Genomic DNA, 23,703 nt, shown 5'->3' on the forward strand with positions numbered 1-23,703 from the left:
CATGACTCTCTAACAATAAGATGAAGAATTTACTATCAAGCTGCATTTACATCTCCCTTACTGCTTCCTTTGCTCCCCTATAATTAAAGGGTATGTCAAATTTTCCATTATCAAACCCTGCTTTTAAGGCAGCAAAAACTTAACACAAAGTACATTAGCCTGATGTATGGTGGTGCTGCAAAATTCTCAGCTGATGCAGCTAGCATGACTCCACTCAATTCCATGAGCACAAACAGAATTACAGCTTCCTATAGTCAGAAGCAACACTGATGCAGCAAAGCCATATTGCAATCCTGAAAATATCATTAGGGCTGCAATTATGCAATTTATGTACAAAATACTGCTTTAAAAAAGCTATCTTCTTTACATTCCTGGGTTTGGGGATTACTTGTTTTCTCTTTGAAATGGGATTCTTCGTGAGAGCCTCTTTCTACCATTTGTAGATAAACATATTTTTACATTTCAGATATGCAGAATAATAACTATTATCATGTTTGTCTTTTAAGTGAACAAATTTAGATATTTTATAAGTAAAATAACTCTATGTCTATATAGGCTAGTAGCCTTATATATCACTGTTGTAGTATGCAACCTGCAACTTTTTACACTAAACTGTGTAAAATCTGCAGGAGAGATTGTAATTATCATTATTATTATAATATAACCTGCAGATATAATAATAATAATATCATTAATAATAAACATATAATATTATAATACCATACATATTTTCAACAACAACAACAACAACAACAATAACAATAACAATAACAATAACAATAACAATAACAATAACAATAACAATAACAATAACAATAACAATAACAATAACAATAACAATAACAATAATAATAATTCTTGATTATTTTCATAAATCTGATATGTGCATTCACACACATGCCCTGCATCATAAATTCCCTCTAGTGTGATCTCCTTAAAGAGATCTTTGCAGCAGCAACCCATTCCCCTCAATCCCCATCCCAAAGCATCCCAAAGTGGATGTGTCCCACTAAGGCCCTGCAGGTTCTGTGGACTCTTCTCTGCCTCTGTTTCTTTTCTCCAGCATCTGAAGGCAATCTGAGAAAAATACTGTGTGAAATCTATAGAGCAAGCAGTTTAACATGGCATGAAAATTGCATTAACTTTTAACACCGAACCAAGTCTTAGCAGTTGGATTGACAGCTTGAACATTTTTGGATATTGCAAACCAAACTTAAGTGGGAAATTAGCAGCCACGTGGGGAATTTCCACAGAGGGGTTTTCTGAGAGGAAATGAACCCTGTATTTTGGTTGATTATCTTGAGGAGATATAGATATATCATCTATCTATCTATCTATCTATCTATCTGTCTGTCTGTCTATCTATATATCTATATCTATATCTATATCTATTTATATCTTCTATATCTATATCATAAATATCTATATCACATATATCTATATCTCTATCTTATATATATATATATATGATAGATAGATTATAGATATAGATATAGATATAGATGATATAGATATAGATATAGTTGTAGTTGTAGTATGACATGTCATATTTCCACAGAGGTGCTTTCTGAGAGGAAATGAACTCTGTATTTTGGTTGATTATCTTGAGGAGATATATCTATATCTATATCATCTATATCTATATCTAATCATCTATATCTGTATCTCGATCATCTCTATCTATATAATCTATATCATCTATATCTATTGTTGAAGTGAAGGGAGACGAGCCATCTTTGTTGATCATCATCGACTCCGATTTATTGAACCAATCAATCACTTTTTATAACAGTGTTAATTAACTTCATGCATATTGCAAAATCCGAGCTCACGATAGGTTACAGAGAAAACTCTAACCCCTCCTTTTGTTTACAATACCTGTGGTTTGTTTATTGAAACCAAGATTTGTGTTCTCACTGTGATATGAAAAGTTCTAAAAACCTTCATAACTGTTCCCAGAGCAGCCAAGGACAGAATGTTTACCTGTTATGAGAAGACTGTCTGAGAATCCTGCTGTTTATAAAAAATGTGCCTGAGAACCTAGTTATTTACAAAATCAAGCCTGGGAACTGCTGCTTTACAGCTGCCTTTTACTTTTCCATCAACTGTATACTTTCATGGCCTCTTTCTTTAAGCCATGTTTCAACCAGGCTCTCCACAATCTATCTATATCTCTATCATCTATGTCTATAGATATATGGATATCTATAGAGATATATAGAGATATACAGATATAGAAAGATAAAGATATAGATATAGTTGTAGTTTGGCATGTCGTATTTCCACAGAGGTGTTTTCTGAGAGGAAATGAACTCTGTATTTTGGTTTATTACCTTGAGAAGATATATCTCTATCTATATCATCTATATCTATATCTATATCTATATCTATATCTATATCTATATCTATATCTATATCTATATCTATATCTCATCTATATCTCTATATCTATATGTCTGTCATCTATATCTATAGATATATGGATATCTATAGATATAGAGATATGTAGATATAGATAGAGATGATAGAGATATATCTATAGATACAGATATAGATGATATAGATATAGATGATGTAGATATAGACAGATATGCTTTTCCAATAAGCAGATAAGATGTGTTTTCCATACACAAGGTGTGCTCACAGTTTATAGGAGCACAGATCTCCAGGGGCTCTCCTCCTGAGCATGCACCTTCCCAGGTGCATCAAAGCCTGGAAATAGTGACAGTGCCAGCAGGGAATCCAGGGTGGGATGCACCCTTTTTTCTGCCAGCCAAAGTGCCAAATGCATCTGAATGATCTTAGGTCAGATAAAGAGGAAAATGCTTCAGGATTTTCCTTTTTCTCTGCTGCCATCAGGCAGGAGCCTGGCAAACAGCAGCAGGATGGTGCTTAGCAGACTCTGCCCCAGTACCTGTTTGTCTGCGGGAAAATGATTGCAGAAAAGAGGAAGAAAAATGGAGAAATGTATATTAATTTGGAAATTATTGGATTGCATGCCATTGTTTTAAATTCAGCTCCATTAGACTGTTAGGTTTGGGGTCTGTGGTGCACCCTGGATGTAGTCCTGTAAATGGATGCAAGGCACAGCATTTATCTTTAACCTCTGAATCTGTATTAAAGCTTTTTTCTTTTTTTTTTTTTTTTCCACTGCATATGTGCTGTGTATATTGGGAGCACTCAAGCTTTGATTAAACTAAATTCAATCCCTGAATCTTTCTAATGAACTGTAAAAACTCACTTTAATTTACACTCAAACATCACTATGCTCTCCATACTGTAATTATATTAGTAATGATCTATCCAAAAGCTTCTTAAGTTTTGTAGGAATTTACTTGTGATTACAAAAATATGGAGAAGAGATAAAGGAGGTAAAATGAGGCAATAAGAAAGGAAATAAAGATAAAGAAGGAAGCTAGGAGGGAAGAAAATAATCTGGAAGGGCAACAAGAGCATAAGAAACTGTACTAGCATGGCAATGTCATAGTAAACCTTGCCAAAATCACTTTCATGCATAAATAAATTATCAGAAGAAAAAATAAATTATCTTTATCAGAGTATCAGCCTTTTCATTTAATCAGAGAAGAAATAATATTTAATATTAATAATAAATTCAAAATAATTCCAATATGATGTACACAAATAATATTCTTCTTTTGTAAGTAGTATGAGAGCTGCCATTTGAGAAAGAGTTAAATTCTAGCAGGCTATGAAATTATCTCCATTCTAAGTCAAGCTCTTGGGACAGGTTTAAAATGCTAATCCCCCTTTTTCTTTTCTCTCTACTTTTGATGAACCATTTCTCATGCTCATTTCATTGAGTAATAATGTCAAAGTGTTCAAAACCCAAGCATTTCAATTATAAGCATATCCCCAGAGATATCACTGATATAAAAGCAATTTTTATCTGGTTAGGATTTCAATTATTAACTCTTCATGGGTTTTAAATAAGAATTTGAAAACACACAGTAATAGTTATGGTATCTTGGCAGGTTAATGTAGTATGTCATGTCATATTTCTGTCTTGTGGCATGACATGCAACACACAAAATTTCACTGTTATTTAAAAATGTTCTTTCTGTTGTACAATCCATTGCAGAAATACAAAATTGCAAGAATATGGGTATATTTCTGAATCATTGTAAAGTAATATAATAAAAATTCAAAACATAATATTATTTTCTCTTTACTTTTATTATAATTTTCTCTATAGAATGTTCTCTCCTTTTTTACTGTTTAAATAAACACAGACAAATACTAATTAGACTGTTTTCGACATGGATTTCCTTCTTCTGTAACTTCTCTTTTTTGAGTGAGTGTTTGAAAATTCTTTTTAGAAATAAAATTTGGGGTTTGTTTCCCTCCAAGCAGTTTGCAACTACAATTTGAAAAAGAAAAATAAAAAGGAATCATTGAGAAAAAAAATGTTGCCTTGTCTTGGTAACATTTTATTTCTGAGGGATTATATAAACCTTTAGTTATCATTGATATTATTATGCTCCTAGTGATTTTCTGTGTTGTCTTAATTCTTGCTAAGTTACTAAGAGACAAAGCAGCTCTTGAGGATCAACATAGCATTATCCCTCAAATTATTAGTCTTATTTTCTTCCTTAATGCATTTCCATTCTCCTAAACCTTGCCACTAAAAGGGTTATTATTGTTGTGACAATACGATGGGATGAGGGAAAAATGTATTCAAAGTCACAGCAAGGGTTTAAGGAGAGGCTGACACAGCCAAAGGGACTGACAAGAGCAATTAACACAGCCACAGAGTGCTGGATGTATGGGAAGATGAACACAAGAAATGGGAAGACTACATTTATAATTACCAATAATAACTTGAGTAAATAATATTTGATTCAAATACAAGACAGGGCTCTACCTGCAGGCACTGACAAGCTTTTAGACATAGGACAGCAATAATGATTAAAAAAAAAAAAAATTGCTACTTCAGGAGAGTAATTATCATCATGTGATGTCTAATGCGGCATGTTGAAAATGCCCTGTTGTGTTTTTAGCTGTATTTAAAAAAATAAGAATGGAATAAAATCTGAATAAATGCAGAGGAGAAGATAGGATGCCCATGGCAGTGTGGAAAGGGCAGCTGTAAATGTGTGCAGAGGGATTTGGTGCCAGCCAAGGAAGGTAATTCCAGCATGAGGAGGTGGTACTAGCTAAGGTTGCCCAGGATTAATAATAATATATAATATATACTATATAATATCTACTATATAATATATATTATATACTATATACTATATAATATATACTATATAATATATAATATTATATATAATATTATGTATATAATATTATATATATAAGATACTATATATAATATACTATATACAATATACTATATAGTATATAATATATATTATACAGTATATATTATGTACTATATATTATATATAATATATAATATACTATACAGTATATATTATATAGTATAGTATATATTTATTATTATTACTATTATTATTACTATTACTATTATTATTATTGAATATTTTAGTTATATAAAGAGTGGACAAGGTAAGTATTGTAAATTAGCAATTAGAAATTTGGGAAGCAGTGACCCCTTTTTGGGCGAGCTGTGCAAGTCCAGGCTATCTTCACTGAAAATGGGGAGAAAACAGTGATGTTAACTAAATATTGCAAAGAGACTAAGAGATCTGATTCAAAATATTTGTACTAAGCTGCTTCCATAAATAATGCAGTGTCAAAGCAAAAGAGAAAAAAGCAATCCTTCTCTTATGAGTATACATTTTTGTTTCATGGACAGTTAAAAGGATTTTGAAGTTATATTTAAATATAAATTATTATGAATTAAAAACCCTAATGTTTTTCAGCCTTACTTTATCTTAATTTGGGAGTTTGCCTGTTAAATTGGTGTATATAAAAAACTAAAGCATTAGAAGTTGTCTTCACTGCTGCTGAAGTTGTTTACATCTGTCTCAGCAGTTGGTTTCATTTCTTTAAGACGACAGAATGTCCTTTTTATCATGGCTATCATATATTATTATGCAGATCCACATGCCATATGGAAGCATAAATGATAAAACACACTTTAATTTAAGCCAATATAAATAGTAGTTATTGGCAAATTCATTCTTTTAATCCCTGGTATTGCCACCTCTCTGGCAATAAAGAAAAACTGAGACTACTTGTCTAAACAGTTAATACATAATTTAAAAGCAGAGTATCAAGAGCATTATCAAAAAGTCCACAGACAAATAGAAATCATGTTTGTGTACAAACACAAATTAACTTTGGAGGCACCCATTTTTGTGAACAAATAACAGTAATTGTTTATATTGGCATGTAGCAGATTGTAGTCTGAATTATAGGAGAAGATAAATAATTTGAATTGGCAGCAATATATTCTACTTTAAACTTGGGGGGGATTTGGTGAAGTCCCAAAGTACAGCTATGATTGTCTTGAGAGCTTAGAGGCATTAAGAGTCCATGAACTGACATCAAGATTTTTCACACTACTTGGAGGATTGAGAATACCTCAATGAAAAATAGATCAGTGCTGTAGTAAAGTTCTTTTAAAATCCAATACTTAACAAGCGGTGTAAAGGAAATTTTAGATGTCTCACTGCAGTAAGTGCGGGTCAATGGCCAATTGAGAAAGAAATTACCAAGTCTTCTAGATCTTTATACCTCAAGAGGAAAAAAAAACATGTGGGTCAAATTTAAAATTCATTACTATTAAAAAGAAATAAGAGAATGTTGTTAATATTTCAGGAAGTTTCACATTCCTTACTCACAGAACTGGATACCAGACCCATATTTCAAAAATAAAAGCAGCTTCTCTGTCAGCTAGTGTGTCAACCAATGAGAAACCTCTTTTACATTTTTTTTATTGCTCTGTCATCTTCAGCCGAAGTCAACAGCAAGCTAGAGATCTCACAGATGAGCAATTCCTTACGTTTCCATGAGAAATAAGAGGTACACACAAGTGAGGGTCCACAGTCTGGGAAAGCCTGCAAGGTAAGTTTATGTTTTCCATGTGATGTGCTGGTTCTCCAGCCAGTAGGAATGGTGAAATATTAAGGAATGCTGCACTTCACAGAGGAAGGGAATGTGTATGAGAATCCAGAGCTCAAATTCAGACATGGAAATGTGAAGGTAATGTCATTTTCTGGTGCTGTGTTCCAGAGTGCATGACTGAGGTATGGGAACAAACTGCTGAGGGAAAAAGACTCCAGAAAAAAACTTATTATTGCCCTATAAAAGCTGTTGGAGTTTGCATAAAAAGAAAAAAAATCCTCTAAATCACTGGGGTTGATGTGCACATCAACCTGTGACATCCTACATAGGTTGATGTGAAGGAAATTTTATGAAGGGTACATTCCAGACCTCTAGCATGGTGCATGGCATCACTGAGGAAGTGATGCGCTCTCTGCTGCTACAACACTGCACAGCAGTATTGGGATTCTTAAAACTAAAGCAAAGGTAAGAGTCATATTCAAAAAGAATAAATAAGAACTTTTGTTGTTTTCTTTGGTAAAACCCTTTTCTGAAATAATGAAAGCAGTGCTCTAAGCATGACAGGCATATCTGTGAATTAATTGAAGATACTTATGTGCTTTTGGAGATCACAACAATCTCAATAAACAGTAATCTAAATTTGCAGTTTTTGGTCATAGCCTATTCTACCATTTTGTTATTTTTAACAGTGACTGCCTGTGTACTTGAAACTGAGACAATTCATGTTGAGCGATGGGAAACCTCAGGAAGACTCCTTTCTTTTATTCTGAAACTGAGCTAAAAAATGTTCTTTTCAGGCCCTAGGTGGGTGTCTTTATGTCAGACTCCAAGCCTGGCCATGCAGCACAGACAGGAAGGCTTTTTCCCCAGTAAGCTACAATGCAGTTGAGACTGACACTTCACTTTAACTGCAAATCCCAGAAAGGCTGCAGGGGCAAATGGATCACAGCCACAGTATGGCTTTTATGCTTTCTTTCATTGGTTTATGCGCTTGTTTGGGAGCAAAGCCACCAGAACTATAAGTCAAATTATCAGTTCAACAGAGAGCTCCAAACAGCTCTGCAAGGCCAGGTTTGAATAACACTCTCATATAATTTGGTTATAATAGTCTACCTGGAATATATATTGCAAGAATCCTGCCCTTGAGATCTGATCCTGTAGATTGAAGCCCAAGAGAATTCTGCACGTAATAGAATTGGTGTATAATAAATACAGTGTTTGTGTAAATTAATTTTTGCTAGATACATTTGAACATCTTCAACCTCGGATGTCATGTGAGCTCTTTGCCCCAGCTTAAAACAAATCCTCAAAGCTTCCACGAGCAGTTTAAAATCAAGGAGACATTCTATCTGCATCTGCGTGGCAGTGACTGAATAACAGCAGGGCAAGTAGAAAATCAGACAGACATTACATCTTTGCAGGTTATATGTTACTAACATGGCTGTGTGGCTAATTTGATGTGACTCAAGCTCCTGAGGAGAAGATTTGTCACTCTGTCAGTCGTGTGGGGTGACGGAGCTGGTGAGCTGTCTGTTAATGCTTGCAAAGAACATGTCCTGATGCTGTGATTTGATCCTGGAAATACTGACTAAACAGTTTTCCATATCTTTGTAGCTGGTTAAATGGAGTGATAAATATCCCTAATTCCAAAACTGCACTTTCAGGAAGATTAAGACCTTAGCAATACCCCATCGGCTATCACATTGCAAAATAAGCTGGGTGCAGGAGCACTTTGTGACCTGAAACCTACAAAACTGAAATGCAGAATAATTTTAGATGCTGCTTTCTTTAAATTAGGAGACATGTAAAACAGGAGTACTTATATGACAGCTACTCTGGTTGGTGCTAAGTTCAGATTTTTAACCAATTTTTCACTTCATTTTTTTGAAGTAGAAATTATCTTTAAAGCCAAAGCCTTGCCACTTTTATGAGTCATTCAACTAATTTTAAAAGTAACATAATGAAACTAAGGTTTTCTACAATAGCTGCTGATTACAAATTATTTCCATAATGCTTAGCTAGAAAAACTGAAAGTTTCACTTCTGTGGCTGTATAAAAAATCCAGTTTGTTGTATGGAGAGGAATAGGCTGGAGAGATCTAATCAGATCCCTGAGATGCAGAAGGGTACTGTGGCTTCATAATGCATGTGTCAAGAGCTTCTTTGAAACTGTAGTAACTGTACAATACCTCTATAAATTATTCAAGTGAAAGATGCCATAAAACTGAAAATAAGGTTATGAACATGCAAAAATTAGGAAGTGAGTGCACTCTCACAATTAACACACCTGTGTCTTATTAAAAAAAAAAAAAAAGCACATGGTCATATGCAAAATTGCTTATTAACAGTGAAAACTGATGGATTAATAAAAAAATGGGGATCTTTTGTGCAATAGAGGAGAGGAAGGTTTCTCCTGTTTCTCATCTTCTGTTTGTAGGGGCTTTGCCCTGCATATCCATGCTTGTGGTAGGATGTGCAATACTATACTGCATCACTGTAATATGAGGGCTAGGAAAGTTGCTGTATTTTTAAACATAAGATTTTAATGGCTTTTGATGGTTAGTATGGCTTTTTTTTGCCATCACTCCTTTGTCTAACAATCTTTTATATATATATACACATATTATATTCCCTAATCATACAGGTTTTTATGTCTAGAAGTTGAGGTATTATTCATGACTTCTGCTTGGTCTCACTTACTAATTGCAGCAGCCATAAAAAGCTGTTACTTACTGCAAATTGCCTGTCATTATAGTCAGTTGTTTGAAATCACTGAAGCATTTCTAAATTCATGAGGTCTGCAAGGATATAAACCCAAATACTTTAAAGAAGTTATGACTACTCCAATAAGGTTCATCATAACTTGCTCATCAGGTGGCTTATTTCACCACCTGTTGCATTTATTTTACTTTTATAAATCTACATAAATAGTTAGTGTGTCTTCATGCCATGACATTTTATAGCAGCTCATTTTTTATTGGAAAACCATGTAGCATCAGGCTCCTTTAACAGTGAGACACTTCTAAGAGCATAAGGGCTATAGTTATGGATTTATGATTTATAACTTCAGTCCTCCCAAACTCTGTCAGCAATGGCATTACGGCTCAATTAAAAGCCAACTATCAAAACAAAAACTGGCATGTACCATATGACAGAAGCTTGTCCTGATAACAGGAGCTGCAAGGCAAAGTGATGAATTGCTGCTCTGTGAGGAGCAGAGTTATGGCCCAGGGTTCTCTGCCTGCAGTTTAATTAGGCAGGCAGAGATCCATCAGTGAACTGGGACTCAGATTCTGCTGCAGATTTCTTATCTCAGGGCACAGGTAGGTTTTGGGAGGGAGGGAGTGGTTAGCTCATTCCCACCTCCCCAGGTAAGGGATAAATACAGAAAAGTTGAAAGATTTTATTATACACAAAGCAGAGAAGTAGATAAAAAAGATCAGGGGAAATTTCCCTTTACCTCCTGAATGATTATACAAGAAAGATGAAAGCTTTCCTGCTCTAATTAAAGTGCTTGAGTCTGTGAGAAGCATGAAAAACAGCGAGTCAACAAATAAATCACACAAGACATTGAGACTGGACTGATGACTTGTTTTAATTACAAGGGTATAATATGTCATAAAATGGGGTTAGCACAGGTTCCTAGTTATTGTTTGAAGTGATTTTTAGTTTAAATATGAATATAAAACAGACTTTGGGCTTCTAGATTTAAGATACCTCAAAATTATTTTCCTAGAGCAAAGGTTGAAGGAGACAAAATTCCAGATCCTAACACACTGAATTCTGCCTTTCACCTAATGGCATTTTGTTTTTTATGCCATTACAAAGTGTAGTGCAGGCAGAGAAAGAAAAAAAAAACACCTAAAGTTGTGAAACCTGGATTAAGATAGTCTATGCAGGTTGTAAAGTAAGAATTTAAAATGAGAATTGCAAATGAGATCTAAAGGCACTCCCATATGGAAATGAGGTAATACTTTCACTCAGCATGAGTTTGCCAATGCTCAGCTCCTTTCCATGGGAATTGTGTGGCTAACATGTGCTTGGAAAAGCAGGGATTAAAAGCCAGCATCAGGCTGGATCAATGCATTTATGTTCTTTTATAGCAGATTTCAATGTAGTCCTAAGATTTAATGAGTTTGAGATTTAATAGACCTCTCTTCTACTTACCTCTGCACAGAACCTGCAGGATTATATTCCCTTCTGGGACATCACAGCCTGCCTTTTGATATCTGTTCTGGGTGTTTCTGTAGTTCTATTTTTCAGATATTTTATCAGATATTGCAACAGGATGCAGCTGTTTCTGGTTTATATTTGATTTTTTGGTAGTGGTCCATGTGGAAAGTTCCTCCACACTTGAGGACTCCATTGTTGGGACAGCCAACATCTCAGCAGGACAAGTCCCATTCCAGGGAGAGCTTTATAGTGCTGTCAAATCTTCACAAAAAAATGGATTCTTCTCCCTGCCAACCCTTTTTAGGTTGGTGCTGCTCATCTTAAGACTTTTCCAGTACCTCATTTTTGGGCAGCAAAGGGAGAGGCCACTGAAATGGCAGGTGAAGGGTGGAAGACAGAGGATGGGCTTAAAAGAGGATGGGCTTAAAGGGTTAAAAGATTTTCTGAGGGAGTACTTCTCAGTTAGAAAAGGCTGATTCATTTAAAGTTAAATCTTTTGTGGTAATGCAGTGATCTAAAGAGAACCTTAATTTTAAAAAAAATTAGACCGTTCCACTTGGACTTTTCAGAAAGACTGGTAGAATTTTCAATTAAAAAGGAACCAAAATAGCTTACAAAATTTTACACAATTATATTCAATTCTACTGATTGTAAAAATAAAAACTGAAGCTGTTATGAAATATTTTTTTTCACAAAAATGAATTATTTTGAATTATTTTTAGACCTGCAGTCCTCATAGTCTTCTTCTTCCAACAGTGTCCAGAAAAATAAGTCAAGGGTTGCTTTCATGACACATTCTGTATTTTTCCCCTTTGATGGTGATCTGCAAAAGGGTTTCAAACTGTTATTTACTATCTCCAGGGTTCAGCTTCTTCATTGAAATGAGCTCCCAGAAGTTTCTTTAAGGTTTATTTTCATTCCTATCAGGCAGGGAATCTCCTCACAGGAGTTCTCCTGTGGAGAAGCTTTAGTGTGTTTCTCACCCCACACCTTGACTCTTGGGGAGATGCTTCTGGAGTTGAGAATCTCTAACAGACTTTCTGTGGCTGGATGTTAGAAGCATTTTCTCCACAAACAGCAAAATTAGGGACATGTCTAGTGGAAACAGGAGGGAATGTTCAGCTGGTTGAGCTCATACTATGGGCTTGACTAGAATGCTGAAGCAGAAGTCATTGCAAAGTCAATGGGGTAAGTACAGGTTGCTAATTATTGCTTGAAGTGATTTTTGGTTTAAATATAAATATAAAAGAGACTTTGGGCTTCTAGATTTAAGATACCTGTTTGCTGGTTGCTGCTGAGTCCTAGACCTTATGGTGAGCAATTAATATTTTAGCAATGAATATTGAGAGACTGCAGCATGGTATATAACTCGGGAAGGACAGCAAGAGTCTTTCTTGCATGAGGAAAAAAACAAAAAAAATGCAATGGGAGGTACAGATTCTTCTCTCATGCCTCCCTTATGCTGGCATATTGCTCCAAGGACATTGGAGAGATGAGCTCCATGAGCCATGAGAGGGAATGCCAGGCGTGCTGGGCAGGAATTGGATGCACCATTTGCTTACTTCTGGCACCTATGTGGATGCCTGGAGAGGGGCTGTGCCTTCCCAGCTTTCCCAGGGGAACTGTGGATCTGTTCCTCTCTGAGCAGTACAACATAGCCCTCCATGGCTTGAACATTATGAAGATTCTTTCTAAAAATAATCATGAATAATTTAAATATTCTCATAGCTAGAGATTAGCTGCTGTCAAATACAGCCATTTCTCCTAATCTAAGAATTTTAAATTCTTCTTCTTTATTACAGGCAATGCTGTGGAATGGTGCTGTTCCATGCAGGCAGATATTTGCAGAATTTGCCTTGGAGCAGCTTTAAGATTGCAAAATGCAGCTTCTGGAGACCTGCCTGAAGCAACACCCTCAGGAGAAAAATGAAAGAAAACAAAAGGGAGCTCCTGCCTTGTGCTGCCTCAGCTTTCCCTGAGAGAACAGAATGGAAGGGAAAGAGCAGGAGAGATTCAACCTGAGTGACTCCAACCAAAAATGCACCAGTCCCATTCCATTGCCCCATTCCATTTCCCGCTGCTGGGTCTCAGAGGGACAGAAACAATTTTGGGCACAGATGTGGAATACAAAAACATTCTGTGTTGTACAGGACATTTGGCTATAAATAGAAGTGTTTGCCATCTCTTTTGAATTTGAGCAAATAGAGCTGAAAACAGTAAACATACATTTTTAACACCATTGTTGAAGAAGGATTGGAGCTTTTAACATTTTCATTTATCCTTGAGGTAAACATTTTTTTTTTGACTGATGGTATTTCAAGAGAATGACTTCTTCATCCCTTTCCCTGGCAATGTCTACAGAGTCTGTATAACCTGCTGTTCCATCATCTCCCAGGCTATTATTTTATTAAATACAGCAAATGCAAGGATAGAACAGTTGCATTTAGCTTAAGGTTTCTTTTCAAATATGATAGTTTATTTTCTTATGATAGTTTATATTCTTCCCTTTCCCCTTAAAATGTCCTACTTTGTGCTGGTATTTTTTTCAACAACTGCATTATATTGTGCCATTTTGGTCATCTCAAAAGTAATGGCTTGATGGACCTTCCATTGAACAGGTACTAAAAGGTAACATTGTAAATCTCTCCTAAAAATTGAGTCGACTCTTAAAATGCCATTATTATTTCTTCTTACATTTAAGCAGAGAGGCAAATAATTAGGTGGAAGCATCACTAGGCATATTGAAATAATGTTAAAAGCTGGAAATGTTCAACAGAATATCCAAAACACCTTTTCCAAGTTTAGGCTATGATAATCTGGTCTGTGGTTATGTTTATAAAGGCATTTAAAAAGCTGTTTCAAATTCTGAGCTTCTTGGTTCTTCATGGCATTTTAATTTCTGTTAAGTTTTATGTGAATGTTTCACTTGTTTTTCTATTGATATATTTCTGGAAGGGTTATAAAATGTAATTTGGTTCTTGTTTAAAATGGATTGGATGCATGAGACTACACTATGCAACCTGCTCATATAAGACACGGCATTTGCCTTAAATTTGAATATTATAAATAAAAGAATACAGTTTTTCTATGTGTATTGAACCGAAGACAACAATTTCCCTATATCAAAAGATAGAATTGATTGCACAGATAATATCTTCAAAAGTGACATTTATGATCTTATCCTTTTATCACTTCCACATGTATTAGTGCCACTGTCTTGTTGTGTGGTTATAATCCATGCCATGAAGATAAATTATGAAATTAATAAGAACATCCCCCACAGCTGGATCCACAGAAATTTATAATGAAGGAAGGAATTCTTGCAAGGAAGTGGTGATGTAAAGTCCATAGAAAAGGAGCATTGTTAATGCTGCCTAATTCAAGATGTGGAGTTATAAGATACAACATTTAATAGCTTTATTTAATGAACTAATAAAAAAATGACTCTCTAAGCTAATAAAAGAAAAATATTTATTTAGATTTTTTTGCATATCTTCTGCTTTGCTTAAATATGAATTAATAGCATTCCATTTAATATAAGGGATTATGTACTTTTAAATATAGTAAAAAGAATAATACTTTGAGCTGTGTGCAGAATTTAAGTTCTACTCAGGTGTTCTGGATAAAGGTAAATCCTTGGCTAGAGGAAACACTTAAATATGCTGACTGAAAAATAACTTTTAGAGTAAAGGATTAATAAAGTATATAAAATAAAATTTATTAACAGTAAAAAGATATAAATTCCTTTTAAATATCAGGAGATATTTTTAAAGAAAAGCATCTATATTTTCATAATGAGGGAAAAAAGAGCTGGGTTTTTCCTGTCAAGATATTTCTCATTTATTTGTTAGGCAGTTACAATCATGGGAGCTAGTACATTGTATACATGGAAGACTTGAGATCTTTAGCCAGGCTATGCACTCCTCTTTGATGGGAAAGTAAATGTAGTGTTCTTTTTGGGATAAATAATTGTAAATCTGAGCAAAGTGTCTGGTTAGACAGGTTCTTTGTCCTGTTGTCTGCTTGTGCTGGAGATACTCCTGAAAAGGAATTAAAAATTAAAAACTGTACCAATTCCCCCTTTAATAGAACACTAGCCAAAAAGCTATTGAAGTTTTAATACGGTAAAATTTTAGCACCCTGGTATATGTGGGATGATGTTAACCTTATGGTGTGCTTAGTATAGTGGTTTCATAAACATTGGTTTGTAATTTATTGCTGGAATTTTTTCATCTATTTTGCTTAATTTTCTATGATGTTTTTGATATTGGGCTCAATTATCTTAGTAGTCTCCTCCAAGCTGAATAATTCTATGATTCTCCAAAGAATTTTTGTTGAATACCAAAATATTTAGAGTCTGTTCATCCTAACTTGTGAAGGCCAAAACATTCCTGCTATAGCCTAGTTTGGTGATTAACAGGTAGGATTTGCCATGAAGCATGGCAGAAAGAATTGGAGAACTGCATTATGTATTCTTGGTGTGATTTGATAACTCCTCTGATGCAATAAAATGCTTATTTTTACCAGATTACCCTGTTCCCAAATATTCTCTGTTCTGAATTTGACTGTAAACTGGTATGGAGGGTCTTTTTCTGGAAACCCAGATGCCAGTAAATCCCCACTTCAGTCCCCCAAGACAACACAACACACAGGAGTTTATTGTTCTTTCAAAGCTTCTTAGCTGGGTGAATTTATGCCATAAATTCATAACTTCAGGCATCCATGCCTGTACCACAGTCACTGTGAATAATTGATACTGCTTACAAGTTTTGATGATTTAGCACCCGGACAGGCAAATTTGTAGAATGTCATGTATTTTTTTTTTTAGGTAAAGATTTATTTAAAGACTGAAATTTATCCAGATCTTCAAAATTACACATTTGGTGCAAAAATATTTTATTAAGGCATTGTTTGTCCTTGTCTGTATGAAGTGCACTGACAGTTATTTATCTGTACAGTTGGCTGGTTTAAGTAACTGTGTGTCATACACAATGAAATATTGCTGATGGTTTCTCTTGTTATCTTTATTTCACTGGTTACCAAAAAGCTGATAAGACATATGCTTTGACTCAAGGCCTTCAGACTGCAAGATTTCTTGTTATATGGGGCAACTCTCCAATGCTTGTGAATTCCAAGGGAAAAAACCCTACTTCTTGACTTTTCTAAAGGGCTCTAGATGATAGATAATTCTTGTTACCTAAAGATGCCATAGTAGTGCTGCTGAAGAAGAAGAAAAGTGGTTTGTGTGTACCTGTGGTCACTGTCATATTTTCTGAAAAATCCCTTTGCCCAGGATTTCTTCTCCCAGGAAGGTGAGAAGCCTCAGAGAAAAAGGAAAACAATATTTATTTAATTTGCTTATCCTGTGTTTTGCTCCTTTGGAATGTGGTTTGGAGATTGCTTATCCGACAGGTGGTTGTTTGGTTGATTTCATGTGAAATGTTTTAACTTAAAGACCAATCACAACCAGGCTGTGTTGGGACTCTGGAACAGAGAGTGATGAGTTTTGATTATTATCTTCTAGCCTTCTGTCTGCATCCTTTCTCTATTTTTTAGTATGGTTTTAGTATAGCATTCTTTAATATAATATATCATATAATAAAATAATAAATTAGCCTTCTAAGAACATGGAGACAGATTCAGCTTTCCTCCCCATGACTTTACTGTGTATGTAAAGATGCCCATGCATATTGATGTGTGGATGTTTTTAAGGATGAATGGCTGCTGAACCTTGATTTCTTGTGCATGTCTAGTCTGTTTTCCGAGAGAAAAACAGACAGAAACCAGGTGCCTGCATCGCATATACCCTGTGTGTAAAATGTATGATTTGGTTTGCCATAACGCCCTGAAATTAACCTAGATTTCTTCTTTAATAAGGCTGTAATTAATATTGGGTCATCTGAACCTGCCATTGTTGTGCAGCAGGTGTAGCACTAGCAGTTTATTATGTAAGAAACCTCAAAAGGTGTTTGTAAGGCAAATAATACAACCTCCCTACATCCTTGCCCTGAGTATTGTAGTGTGAATGAATAGAAGTTCACTTAAATTTTTCGGAATTGAGGTTAAGGGACTCTGTAGAGCTTCTGTTCCTCAGTGGATTTTGTAAGTCTAGGTTTATAAAATTTTCTAAGGGCTTATCAGGTGATGATTGTTTGGGGAAATTAAGTTTTTCAGTTGTTAAAACCCAGCAGGAGGGATTTTTTTTTTTTTTATTAAGCCAGTCCAAGTTGCAGTGTAAAAAGAATAGGGAAAGTTAATGTACCTCTACAATATATAGCACTAGTAAAGAATAATTATGTGTGAGACATTTCTAGGAGTGTGTACATGAGCCCCTCATGATAAGCACTTCCTCCTTCAGACGTTTCAAATAAAAGAAAATAAAAAATCCAGTTACACTGGTAAACTTCCTCTCTGAAAGCTCTTTACAAAACCTACCAACTTCTGTCTCCTATCTCTAAAACTTTAAATCTTTCCTTTGACTCAACAAAATCCTACAAAAAAAAAACTCCAGCCTTTTCACAGGTGCTCAAAAGAGCTTTTCCTAAACCAGAATGTCATAAATGAGTCTTGTCTTGCACACCCTGAGTATGGTTTAGGTGTCCTCTCTTTAGGCTGCATCTTTCCCTAATGGAATTTCATATTTTGTTGAGTTAACTGGGATAGATCACACTTGACAACATTTGCCCTGCCAAGTCTGCTAAACTATGAAATGCAGTTTATTATGTGAAAACAGCATTCTATCATGAAATTATTGTACTATTATGTCTTTTTTTAATAGTAAAATTGTAACAAATATATCAGAGGTTTTGAAGAAGGAACAAATATCTGAAGAAATTATACAGGAGGCAATACTTTTTATATTTAACAAAAAATAACAAAAATTTAAACAAGAAAGCAATGCAGCCTGGATGTCTGGGAGATATACTTGCATTTAGTTAACAAAACTATCCTGAGGAAGAAATACATTATTGTATTTTGGGAAAAAAAACCTCTTAGTTTTCACAAGGTTGGTTCAGCTCAGGTTAATATTTTCAGAGAGATGTGTTATTTTTCAGACACTGAGAACATTATAGTTATGTCTTAAATCATGCAACTACATCCAAATAGTAATTGGGGTGTACCTCCTTAAGGTTTTGAAGAAAGCTTTTCAGTAGGAAAATACTCAATATTTGGAGGAAAATACTCAATATCTAACCACAGAGGGTGGTGACACGGGTGGGAACCTCAGCCTTCGAAGCAAGCAGATTTTCTGCACCTCTCTTCAGAACTAAATCATCTGCCTGTGAAACACCTGTTCCTGATGTCCTGAATGCAATCCCCAAACATGTCCCTGTTTTTGGGATCTCAAACCCATCAGGGATGCTGTGGCAGCAGCACAGAAATTCCCCAAGGCATCTTCTCAATGACAAAAGGAGGATCTGTGGCCCTGCTTCCCCCTGGGTTTGTGAACAGAGCAGGAAAAGAAATTTATTGCATGAAAGCCAACTTGTATAAACACAAAGATGTTTTTTCAAGGGATCTGGAGTACTATGTTTTTTCCCCTGAGGTGCTGCAAACACAGCAGTAGCTCTGTATGAAAGTATGGCATTCTGAAGAAAACTCTGCAGAGAAGGGAAGTGAAATGACTTCAAAACCAGCTTGATGTTTGGGGTTTTGCTTCATTTGTTCTGCTTTTGCACACATTGCAATCTTTAGTGAAACCTGATGCTCATGTTAGGAATTTGAATCCCTTTACAGAAAACCAAAAATATTTCCATTTAGTGCTCTTTCGTTTTCAGTCTCAGCATTATGTGGGTTAAAATCAGCCATTTGGTTCAGGTTTCATCCTGGTTTAGGTTTCTATTGTTCTGTGAGTGCCATTTTGTATTTTTGAGAGGTGTCACATGTCTTTGTAGTCACCTCTTCTCATTATCACTGTAAGGATCGGTGCACACAGGTTGCTGTGTCTGAAATGAAATCTTCAGCCTTTCCCTAGCTTTCAGCTGGGACCACTCAGATGAGTTTCCTAAAGAACAGTAAACACATATGTACATAATTACATAACAGTAATTATGATTTCTGATCTGAATTTCATCCAAATCCGGTTTTCTGTTGCTCAACTCTGCCCCTCTGTAATTTCTAGTGAAATGATGCGAAGTTCTAAAGCGCACACCAGCTCCACAGAGGTTCAGTGAGACCCAGAGGAGGGATGCTGCCTTTTGAGGCTTACAGAGGCTCTAGCATGGAATCTTCCTTTGGCTTTACAGCCACTATCACAGGAATTTCCATGCTAGGAAAGAAAGTCTGAATTAGAGATTTACACTCATGCACTCTGACTCGTTTTATTTTCATTATTTTGGGGCTGGTTCCCCACCCTTGCTCCTATCTGCATCTCAATTTTCTCTTTTAAGGGATAAAAATATTAAATGTTTCTGTATCATAATGGATAAAATAATGAGCTAGTTAATAGAGGGTGCATTTCACTAGTGTTATTGAATCAGATGTGGAAAAAAATTAAAACCACATGGCATTTCTGGGAGATTTTGATCCAAGAGTTTTAGTTCCATATGTTAACTCTGGCTGATATCCTTCTTAATAATGGATTAAATATTGCAGTAAATGTTTTCATCTATTAGTGAATAAATCACAGGTACTTTAGAGTTCCTCTTTCACTCATTTTAATTGCACACTGAAGACATCTAAAAAAATAAATGGGTGTTAATAACAGGTAAATGGTGAGTCAAAGCCAATTTGTAGGAGTAAGGTAAAGTCAAACTCGATTTTTGTCATAATGTGGTACATTTTAATATAAGAAATCTTTCACTGAACTCTATATCCTTAGACTAGGGTGTTTTGTTTACCTGTTCATGTCCAGATATATTATTTTTAATTATCCTACCCTAGTATTCATGACAGAAAACTCACTTGTCCATCTTACCATTGGCGTACTTCCTGATCAACGAACATTTTAGGAAGCAAAGAAAGACAATGCTTTTTCACAGGAAAAGGTTTCCTAAAAAAATAAATAGATGTGGGATCCCTGTAGTGAATTGGTGTGCATTGGGTACCAGATGTTGCACAGATGTGCAGATACATCTCCATGGCTCCACCAAGCCCCCAAGCCAGCTGTGAGACACTGGCACTCCAGGGGCCGTGCCCATACTTCATTCTGAGCAAATGGTCTCTGCTTTTACAGTCCAGGGAATGGGGAAAACCCACTGATCTTTTTTAAAGAGAATACACCCTGAGTTTCCTTTTCAAGTGTGAAAAAAATGACTATTTTATGATTGGCTTTTTGCAAATATTAAAGTGAATATTATATGTGTTGTGTTAGAAAGTAATGCTGTATAAATTTTCTTAAGTAGTGTGCTAAATATAGTTTTAGGTTATAACATAATGTTATAATAGAAATTATGCTATGTAGGATATTTTTTTTTAAAGAAAGGACTTGTACCAGATAGCAGCCATGGGACATCTGAATCTTTCAGAGAAATGAATTTATTGCTCCATTATCAGAAGAAACTAACTTCTTCCTGCCTCACTCAGCCCTGAAGATGCTGTTAGGATTAAGAGGAAGAAGTTGGCGATGACCAGACAGAATCTTGTATTTGAATGGAATTTATGCATCATGTATGAGGTGTATGAAAATGCAACAGGCTGTTGTTTTTAAGGGTTAATCCTCTGTTAATGTGGGTCCTTTTTCAGGCTTATTTTACCCAGAAAGAGATACCCAGAGTGTCTGTAAGTCTTTGTTTTTATTGTCTCATATTGTCCTAATCCTAATTGTCCAACTTTTATTACTCTAATTTTATTACTATCTTTATAACCATTTTATTTAAAGTTTTAAAAACAAGTGATTGGTGTTTTTCACACCAAGGAAATCATTGCTATCTATACAAGAGAAAAAGCCCTGATGATTCTTTTGGTAGAGACATTTTAAAAGCAGCTCCTAACAGTGCATCTCTTTCTGCTGTCATTAAGGGAAGACAAATAGAAGTGTGAACACTGGCCTGCTGGCACTTATCAGCACCACTCCGGAAAAGCACACAGGCCTAATTTCAATTTCTGCTGTTCTGGAGTTGTTCAGTTCATTTCATCAAATCAAATACATAACACTACTTACAGCAAAAATATTTGGCAAAATGTTGCTGCAGCCTGTTTAAAGTGTTTTAAGCAGTTAAGCACTCAAAGAGAACATAATAAGGTATACACTTAAATGTGTACATAAATTAGTTTTAAGATCTTGGAGCTCTACAGGTTTCAGAATGCTTGTTAAACTGCTGCTATCTCTGTTAATTAAAAGCTCCCACTGCCAGTTTGTTCCTGTTTTATTAAAGTGCTTCAGCATTTGGAACCTCTCCATGAACAAATAAATATAAGCAGTCTTCACATATGTGTGCATATATATTAAGAAACATCTTTTGGTAAGATAATTATTTGCTTATTAATCTGCCAGCAAAAACTAATCTGCCAGAATGTAATTGTTTCTGCTCATAAATTGCTTTCTTACACAAGCTCACCAATATAATCTGATGCAGGATCCCCTATACAGATATGAACCCATACACATTTTTGATAAGAATTTTGTATCATGTATTTTAGAACTGCATGTGTTTCAAGCATTTTTTGAAAGCACACATAATTTGCACATCACAAATATAAGAAATTTTCTTGTTTTCTGTGGAATATAGAAGAATAAGGATAGACTATTACTTACAGCAAGAAGATATTTCTTACACACAAACACTCTGAGCTGTAGAACTCATCTTTTTCAGGTACATCCAAAAAAGTATGATAGCTGGGGCTCTGGTTTATGTTCAGTAGAACACAAAGAGACATCAAGCTTTTTTGGCAGTAAGTGTGATTTGCATTTCATATTCCAAATAGGAAAATGTTCTGCTGCTGAGTTCAAACAATAAACTCTCTTTTTTTCACAGAAGTACAGTCAGTAGGTTTGTATCAAATTCACAGATATATGTGTGCATTTTTTGTGGATTTGTGTAAATATGTACCCATATGACTTGGGGACTAAACTGGATAAACCCTTGAGTCTTTTTCATGCTTTACAAGTGTCAAAAATCCCTTTAATGTGCTTTTCCCTTCATTTCACTCCTGATTTTTCTCTGTCTTTGACCACTTTTTGTCTGTTTCTCCATCTGCCTGTGCTCTTACATCAACAAAAGCCCAGTTGTCTGATTTTAAGGGCCGTGGAGAGATCAGACAAAATGAAAGTTGGTCAAAACTTGGGAGCTGGCTGCAGCTCAGGGAAAATGAGGCTCCAAGCTGAGTATTCACTCACCAGCACTGGCCTCAGGACTTGCTGGGACTCTCCTTGGTTAGTGTTCATTTCAGCTTGTTTCTGCTGTGACAGCATTTGTCTTTCTGTCACAAGATTATTACCTGCCTTGCTCAAGCTTATCTCCATGCATAGCAAATGTGATCAAGATCTAGAAAAGCTGTACAGTCTCTACAGAACAAGTGAAAAAACATCACTTTTCTGATAGCTGGGGCTATGGGGTGCCGTTGTGTATCTGGAACAGTGAAGTGATGATGATCAAGCTGTAGCTGGGATCCAGTGGGGGGAAAAAATAACAAGTAAGCAGACTGCTTGAAGAAAACATGAAAGAAAGTAGCCCTGGGCAGGCCCAATACTGAAGAGAATGAAACCTCACCATAAATGCCACATTCCTCCCAGCAAAGCCCTTGGGATGCTACTAACAAGTTGATTCCCCTCCAAATTCCTTTATGGGTAATGTGGATTTTGGGATGCAGATGGTCACCCTCAAGGCTGAATGCTACACTGAGGAAAAAGGATAGATACCTGAAGGTGAATGTATAGCTAAATTTTAAAATGTTATTGGAGTGGAGGGGTGTCTTTGATCAGTGACTTGACATTGCTGTAATTGGGCTAATAGCAAGGGCCCACTGCATTTTGATTGGACTATCAAAACCCTAATGTATCCTAATTACTTGGATCCACTTAAAATTCATATTCCCTTTCATCCACAATCCTAAAGTGTAATACTGCTGTGTTACTGATTCATGTAATAAAACAACAAACTTTGTGTGATTGAGTTGTCCAAACACAGGACATCCTTCGACATCACTTGCTGTCTCTGAGACATCTGTTTGGGACAGGGACAAAGGGAAATCAAGATAAATTCATACTGTACCAGAACTCAACAGGGAAGCTGAGTGGGATGCCCAAGGATGTTTTCCCATGGCATTAGGTGCTGCTATCTCAGGAAATGCATTGCACTATCATGACATTTTATATAAAGGCACAAGCAAGGAAAGAAAAGGTTCAATGTGGATTGTTTTTTTAATTTACCATAGTCCTTGGTGTGCAGTACATTTCAGTGGGAAGCTTTATGAAGTCTGGCATCAGCCCCCAACTTTGCAGAGCTGGTCAAGGGACTATAGAGGGAAAAACATGGAACAAAGAAAGAAAATCTAAATGAATAGACCTGAGGTTCTGTCTCTTATCAGGTCGTTGAAATAACTCCAGAGAAACCTGAAATCAGTCACAAGAAAAAAAATTCCTCATTTTTTT

The sequence above is a fragment of the Melospiza melodia genome, chromosome 5 (genome assembly GCF_035770615.1).
Source record: "Melospiza melodia melodia isolate bMelMel2 chromosome 5, bMelMel2.pri, whole genome shotgun sequence".
Taxonomy (NCBI): domain Eukaryota; kingdom Metazoa; phylum Chordata; class Aves; order Passeriformes; family Passerellidae; genus Melospiza; species Melospiza melodia.